Here is an 8,752-nt window from a genome sequence, read left to right as displayed (position 1 = left end):
AAACCTCAGAAGTGTCTTTTGTTCATTTGCTGCCATTTCTGAAATTTTTGCAACGATATTAAGGTTTCCTTTACAGCAGTAGCAAAAAAAAACGCATTTCTCAGGGTGGGGGTCGAACGGACGTCCCCCTCCTCGGTTTTTCGCGAATAACGCGCGAAAAAAGCGGCTGATCTCGACGAAACTTTCAGTACCCTAGAGTCAATCAATTTTACACATGCCCTGAAAATGTCATGACCCAATTACCTTTGACCTGTGACCTATTTCTCGAGACCTTGTTCGGCGGAATCATCGCGATTCGGCGTGTGTCGGCTCATATTGATCTTCGCAGTCCGAACGTTTGCAGTCTTTTCGTGTTTTAAGCGTTCATACCTTAGCCGTCAAACATGGGAATGGATGGCAGCAACGTTTTAACCCTCGCTGAACCTATCGGTTTTCTACATACGCGCCGGCCGAGGGGGGGGGGGGGGCGGGTAGGTACGAACCCCCTCGCCGTTTCGCCTCTGGTAGAGCTAAAGCGTCGCGTAAAAAACAAGCGTGTGCGCCGTTACGAGACGCAGAGAGCCAGAGATTGATACCCGATTTTAAGGTCCTAGGTCAACCGGTGACCTCTGAGGTCAGGTCAAGTGCCCCAAGGTACGGTTCCGTTTTTGGTGAATTCCTTCGCAAAAAACGGCTGCAGAGCCGCGATTTTGGCAGCATCATGTTCGCCTCGCTCAGGCGCGTCGAATGATATACTTTTTATTTGGGTGAGGTCAACTTAGGGTGTTGACCTCAGATCACGGGTCAGCACCCCCAGGTCACGAAATTGGTCGAAATAGGTCATGTCGCATATCATTCGATTCGGCAGGTCTTCTTGAGTCCATTGGTGGCTTTTCCGACTCGCTAACTCAATTTGATCGGGAGTTAATGGCTAAAAACTACTAAGACCCTAATGACGTCATAATTGACGTCACGCAAGGTCAACATTGCAAACATAACGCATTTAACCTTGCAAGGAGTGCACTAAATCACGATTCTGTATGCTTGAGATAGTTGGAGATCGTTCCCGGCGCCAGAATAGCAGTTTTTATTTTTCCCCATTGACTTATAATGGTGAGGTCACGAAAATGACCCGACCTCATATGACCTTTAGGAAAAATTCGAGATATGCAAGCTGTGAGAATCCTAATGGATACTAGGTTCTGCAAGTTTCATTTCCCTGTGAAGGCTTCTCTGGCAGTGAGGGCGTTGCGAAGTTGTGACATCTGAAGACCGTGCAGAGGTTCACTTATGACGTCATAGGTCAGTTACCTGACCTGACCGGAAAATGCAGTTAGTGTCACAAGATTTAACTTGAATCAATGGTCAGGTATGCCAATTTTCAGCTTTCTATCACTCGCGTGGTCGGAGCTATCGCGAAAAAAACCCTATGGGGTGGTGGGCGGCACCCGCCCCCACCCCCTCGGCCGGCGAGGGTTAAATTTGTTCCACTCATTAGTCATATTGTTCCTTGGATATATGCCTAAATATACCTTCCTACCTCACCTTGATCGTTAAAAATTACAAAAACGTGTTACCAAGTAATATCTTCATTTATTGTTTGCATTCGTTTGTGCCACGCCAGTTATTATATTTACCTACCATACCTATACCTACCACATAAAGAAGTCATCGTATGGGCTCCATATCAAAGCATACAAAATCCTATCATACAATCATCAAAACATACAAAATCGTAACATACAACGCGCAAAACCTACAAAACAGGCCGGGTAGGGGACAGTCAAAACATACAAAAGCGCAGCATACAAAATCGTGTCATACAAAATCGCAAGGTACAAAATCGTTTCACACAAAAAGGCAGTGGAAAATTAATGGCATTAATCAAAGTAAGCATCATACAAAACCATTTCATATAAATTTACATCATTTCGTCGTCCTTGAGATGTCAATTTTCAGTTGGATCAAAACCTACAATCTCAACTGCGCTTCAAGCGACATCTTTGAAAGAAGTTTGTGTAGTTACGAAATATTCCACTAGATGCCTCCTCTGTCAAAGCACAGCCAAGCTTTGCACGGCCAGCGTTTTTTGCTTGTTTATACAGTGAGCGCCGGTCTCGGAGCGACGGGGCGTCCCGGTGGCGCCGTCGTCCCCCTCCCTCAGACTGGGCAAGGTCTCCCCTCCCTCGGCAGACGGCGCGGTCCCAGAGGAAACGGCCAAGGCCGTGCCTGACTTACATCCCCGCTCTCTGCGGGCCGGAGAACGAAGTTGCGCTTGGTACATTGAGCAGCATTCTGCTCATTTTGACCATAGCTGCCGGAACATAATTCGTAACTTAAATAATTTAACTGACTTAACCCTCGCCCGTATAGGGGGGGGGGGGTCGAACGGACCCCCACCCCCATGGTTTTTCGCGAATAACTCGCGTAAAAAGCGGTTGATCGCGATGAGACTTTCAAAACTGTCGAGTCAATCAATTGTACACTTACCCTTAAAAGTTCATGACCCTGTCCCATATAAACCTTGACCTGTGGACTATTTTTCGAGACCATGTTTGGCCGGGATCGCGATTCGGCGTATGTTGGCTCGTATTAGCCGTGCGTTTGCAGTATTTTTGCGGTTTCAAGCGTCCAAACATGTGATATGATGTTGGTCCCAGGCATTATGGTGGGTGTCAAGGTCACCTGAAGGTCAGGTCAGATCATTGACCTTTGATGACCTAGGTTCACTTCTTCGAGTTTTACATGTTTCTAGGCTACTTTTTGGAGCTGATTTCAAATTAAGCAACCATTTCAGCATTTACGAAGTTGTTTTGGTGTCTTCGTTACATGTTACGAAGCTGTCAGTAACGGCTGACACGTACTATGAATACCTGGCAGGACGTCTACTGATTGGCCTGACCTGACCTGGCCTAAATGCATTAAGGGGGGCGGTCCAACGGACCCGCCCCCCCCCCCCCCCCCGCCCCTATACGTTCGAGGCTGGCAAAACATCAATACGGGCGAGGGTTAACCCGGCAGTTGCTGGAGTATTTCGCCACACACCACTTGCTGGCTAGGGGTGGGAGGGGGGGGGGGGGGGTAAACTTTCCCAGCCCATAGCTCGAGAACCCATAGCCCATAGCCCATAGCTCGAGGTGCAGCGAAACGGGCGAGGCAGCAAACAAAATAACGCTACGAGAGGCTTCTGATGAGTACCTTCAAGTGGAGTTTCGAGGTCACAGGTCGGTTCAAGATTATTTTAAATACCTGAAATTAGGCTTTTAATAGCATGGAATTTAAACCTCGAACTGGGCGTCTCTCGTAACAAACTATGTCTCCAAGGGAGCCCCCCCCCCCATATACGTTCGCGGCTGGCAAAACACCAGTACGGGCGAGGATTAAGGACTTATTTGTTTGTATGCTCTTTGAAACTCCTTCCGTGACCGCGTTTTCAGCCGCTAGCATATAATTAGGGGGGGGGGGGGAATTCTGTTGGATCCCCAATCGTTCAGTCCCTAACCGAACTATAGCTTCGCGAAAACATGAACGTCCTACCGTAACTAAAGGAAGCCGATGATACCCGATTTTAAGATCGCCGGTCATTAGTTGGCATTTCAATTCGGGTAAATGACTTAAAAGTCAGGGAAATCGTGGCCTATTTTAACTTTTTAAAATGAGGTTGTTAGTGAGTTTTTTCGGGGTTCTGATTTCGAATTTCGTGCTAGTTTTGATCTAAGACGATGTATTGGGTAGGTGGGGTCAGGTCAGCTCAACCATTACGCGTCACCGCCGACATCCAAATGGGTGTTTACCGCCACCAACAGCTTAGTTACACATAAAGATATGATGTGGACTGTGGAGTTTGTTAATGCAATAAGTGAATGAGAGCTTCACTCCACAAGAAATCGTTCGGGTCAGAGCTTTCAAATCGTATTTACAAAACTTCGTCAGCGAGTCGTAATCGGGTTCAGGGGGTATCGGTCGCAAAATATGTAGCATAGACACTAAAACTGTTTCTTACAATGCACTATGGGACCGGAGCGAGAATTAGCGCGACATCGGTACTTTTTCGTGTTTCGTGCCCGCTTTTCACATGAAAGGGATGATAGAATCATACAAATGGTAGTCGGTGTACTTTCGAAGCAATTCCTGATAAATTTAATTAAATAATCATTAGTCATTTAATTAATTAATTAACCCTCGCCGGACCTATTGGTTTTCTACATACGCGCCGGCCGAGGGGGGGGGGGGCCGGGTACGACCCCCCCCCCTCACCGTTTCGCCCCTGGTGGAGCTAGCGCGTCGCAGAAAAAACGAGCGTGTGCGCCGTTACAAGACGCAGAGATTGGTACCCGATTTTAAGGTCCTAGGTCAACCGGTGACCTCTGAGGTCAGGTCAAGTGCCCCAGGGTACGGTTCAGTTTTTGGTGGATAACTTCGCAAAAAACGGCCGCAGAGCCGCGATTTTGGCAGCATCGTGTTCGCCTCGCTTAGGCGCGTCGAATGATATAACTTTTGTTGGGGTCAGGTCAACTTAGGGTGTTGACCTCAGGTCAAGGTCAGGTCAGCACCCCCAGGTCACGAAGTTGGTCGAAAGAGGTCATGTCGCATATCATTCGATTCGGCAGGTCTTCCTGAGTCCATTGGTGGCTTTCTCGACTCGCTAGCTCAATTTGATCAAGAGTTATTGACGAAAAACTAATATGACCTTGATGACGTCATAAATGACGTCACGGAAGGTCAACATTGCAAAAGTGACGCATCTAACCTTGCAAGGAGTGCATCAAATCACGATTCTGTGTGCTTGAGATAGTTGGGTATCGTTCCCGGCGCCAGAATAGCAGTTTTCATTTTTCCCCATTGACTTATAATGGTGAGGTCACGAAAATGACCTGACCTTATATGACCTTTAGGAAAAATCCGAGATATAAAAGTTGTGAGACTCATAATGGATACTAGATGCTGCAAGTTTCATTTCCCTGTGACATCTCCTCTGGCAGTGAGGGCGTTGCGAAGTTGCGACATCTGAAGACCGTGCAGAGGTTCACTTATGACGTCATAGGTCAGTGACCTGACCTGACCCAAAAATGCGGTTGGTGTCAAAAGATGCGGCTTGGATCAAAGGTTAGGTATGCCAAGTTTCAGCTCTCTATCGCCAGCGTGTTCGGAGCTATCGCGAAAAAACCCTATGGGGGGCGGCACCCGCCCCCCCCTCTCGGCCGGCGAGGGTTAATTAATTAATCAGTTGACCTGCGTTGACCTTGACTCGGTTCGGTCATGTGATAAGATGGCATCACCTGCCAGGTCAAGTCATGACGGAACCGGAAATTCCCATAAGCAAATAGTGTAGCCACCAAAACCATGATGGGAATCTGATAGCCTGATAACAAATAAAGTGAGGGTCAGAAAAGTGTGTCAGACACTCCGATAGCAGGTACGGATATTTCCGGACAAAACTTAAATATAGTTGGCACTTGGCAGCATTGTTCGACTCCTAGGAGGATCTGTCGATCTGTTACTCTCAGCTTCCGGCCGGCTCGTGGTAACCGCGCACGGCCAGCGCCGGCGACCTGAAATAAAAACAAAAATGCCCCTCATTTTCGATGTAGCAGGCTGAAGCAGCTAAATTATACATTTTCTGAAAGGCAATTGATCGGTAAAGACCATATTTATAAAAGAAGAGCGCGACCTAGCGGGACGTTTCATATCGGCATTCTAGAATGTTTATAACAGTAAAATTAACTCACAATTTTAAAAGCACCTACAAACTTAACATTTGAAGCGTATTTATATATTCCGTTATAAGTTTTTTCCATCGTGAAGCCCATGATCTAAACATTTCTTGTTACGGAGCGAGCGAAGCGAGCGTAGTCTTTCCTTAGATTAACGGAAATTTCTGAGTATGAGCGGCCGGCCGGCCGGCCGGCCGTGGTCACGCTTTTGCGAGGCTTATATCTCAGCAACCACTTGACCGATTTACATGCGGTAATTTTTGTAGGGTAGCTTCATTCCTTCTACCAAGTATTGGACTATTGCCGATGCATGTGGGTGACCCCTTATGCACGTGCCACTGCCACGTGCAAAACGAAGAGGTGTCACTTTTGTAATTGTTGCAATATCTCGGTAACTACTTTGCCGATTGCGCTGAAAGTTGGCATGTAGGTAGGCACCCACTAGGCAATACATATCCATGTGCCAGAATTGGGGTGCTGCTGCACGTGCGCACGTGCAGGGGTCGATTCCAGATCTCGAGAACGGCTGGACCGATGGCGCTCAAATTTGGCACATGGTTAGGACCGGTTAGTAGGGTGCCGTGCAAAACTCAGTTGGGACCCATTTTGCACGTGCGCACGTGCAGGGTGCCGCTTCCAGATCTCGAGAACGGCTGGGCCGATTGTGCTCAAATTTGGCACATCGCTAGAGACCGGTTAGTAGGGTGCCGTGCACAAGTCAGCTGGAGGTACCTCGTCGAAATTTCGCACGTGCAAGGCTCACCCTCTCGCTCGCTCCGTTAGTCGCCCCAAAAGGCGTTATACTGGTTTCATGGTCTAAAGGTTAGACCACGAAAATATTGATAAAGCCGTCTAATACACATTTTTCTTACCTACATTAGCTGCTACTTTTCTCCGTACGAAAACGGGTCTACGATGCTTGTCACAAAACTTTGTATTTGGGCTGATGTGGCGCGGACGCTATATACCATGGACGAAAAATATTTGCAGATTCGTGGTCCAGGGAATTGGACATTTCTGCACTACGTGGAACAGTCTAACTCAGTTTGGGAAAGGGCGGCAAATCCACCAATGTCGCGCTAATTCCGGCCGCGGTCCCATCGTGCAATGGCCCGTCTTTTTCAAGTTCAACCCTCACTGTAAACATCCTGTTGAACACATTTACAATGTTTGCTAGGTTAACCGCTCAAAAACTGGTTGGTTCACATATGATTTAACCCTCGCCCGTATTGGTGTTTTGCCAGCGTCTAACGTATCGTGCGTTGTTACTAACGTCACGATTTATATTTGACCTGAGGTCGAATCTAACAACAACACTCGGAAAGGCCTTTAAAAATGGCGCGTTGGGAGCGCCGGAAGTCGGCAAGGTCACAGTCGGCGGCAGAAATTCGAGAAATCAAAATTTAAATTTTTGAAATCTGATTGTATTTTTGGATTTGGGAGGTCCATTTGCTCCCTATAGAAGCTAATATTGCTGCATATTCCCATTGAGGTGACAAGAATTAGCAAAATAGTGGTTCGGGCGCTTTTCAAAAATAGTACCGGACGCTGTTCCTCTTGTGACGTCATAGCTCCGTGACCTGACCTGACCCGGTCAAGTTTCTTATACCATATGATAGCCAATACTTGCCCCAACATGCATGGGAAGTTTCATCACGATCCATCAACCGATGACCGTACCACCGGCAGGAAACCTCGGGCGTTGGCACTCAGTTTGTGAAAATCCGGCCGGAGGCTGTTCCCTTTGTGACGTCATAACTCCGTGACCTGACATGACCCGGTCAATTTTTTTTATCAAAAGATGCGCAAGGTTTGCCCCATAAGATACCCAAAATTTGGCGGCGCTGCGCGCCGCCGTTTTTGCACTATTTCCGAAAAGCCTCAGGGGGGGGGGTTGCACCAACCCCCCCCCCTACATGGGCGAGGGTTAAAAGAGCTGTTGAATGCGCTTTTCTGTGGCGCTGTAGCTCTATTGGTTCCCGAGTTATACGTTGAGTGTTTGGGAAAATGTTGAAATAGGCAACATTTTACCTTTGATGACCTCTGGTGACGTGACCATTGACCCAGGAGCCGAGTTAGACGGGGACGTGAAAACGCCTCCCCCCAGCACGACACGGAAAACTTAGGCCACCATCACGGCGCGGGTTAAGTTCGACCCTCGATGTAAACAACACAGCACGATATTTGCTAGCTGAATTACTGAGAAAACTGGTCAGCGCGCATTGTATTGAAGATATTTATATTTTCCAAATGTGTTTTAACCCGCGCCCCGATGGGGGTCCTGGATTTCCACGCCCTGCTGGGGGGGGGGTGTTTGAACACCCACTTCTAACTCGACTCCTGGGCCACGTGGCGATTCGCGGAAGGCGGCGTTCGAAAGAGCGCCAAAAATAATAACGAAATCACTTTGGTCACTTTTTTGGTTAGGCTAAAGGTCAGGTCACCAGTGGTCAAAGGCAAAATTTCGCCGATTTTCAGGCCAAATGTCGACAGTTTCCAAGAAGCCAACGCATAACTCGGGAACCGATATAGCTACAGCGCCGCGGAAAAGCGACTTCGATAGCCCTATTAACGCCCTTTCTGAATAATTCTCTCAGATTTGACCTAGCGCCAACGGTTTTGCCTGCAGGGGGCAAAAACTGCCAAAATAACCGATTTTTTGGAAAGTGTTTCTGCAATAACTTTTGACTCAAGCCTTGCACGAGCTTACTTTTACCAACATGACCTGACCGGAAAGGGTCATGTTGCATATCAGTCGATCCGTATCGTCGAGCTGAACACATCCAAGGCGTTTTCATCGCTCTAGCATGCCTCTATCAAAAGGTATTCGCGAAAAACTGTTAGATACTATCCGTGACCTGAGATGACCTCAGGGGCATAAACAGGGGTCTCGGATACTATTTTCATGTTCAATGTGTCTTAGTTTCTTGTAATTCAGTGTTTGGGAGTGTCTATAATGGCTTTGGTCCAAAAGAGGCGCCTTTCAATTTTCTCCCATTGACTTATAATGGGGAGGTCGCAAAATTGACCTGACCTTTGGTCATCGATATCAAAACTCT

Source organism: Amphibalanus amphitrite, unplaced genomic scaffold (genome assembly GCF_019059575.1).
Source record: "Amphibalanus amphitrite isolate SeventyFive unplaced genomic scaffold, NRLGWU_Aamphi_draft 000138F_arrow, whole genome shotgun sequence".
Lineage (NCBI taxonomy): Eukaryota > Metazoa > Arthropoda > Thecostraca > Balanomorpha > Balanidae > Amphibalanus > Amphibalanus amphitrite.
Note: the sequence above shows the minus strand (reverse complement) of the source record.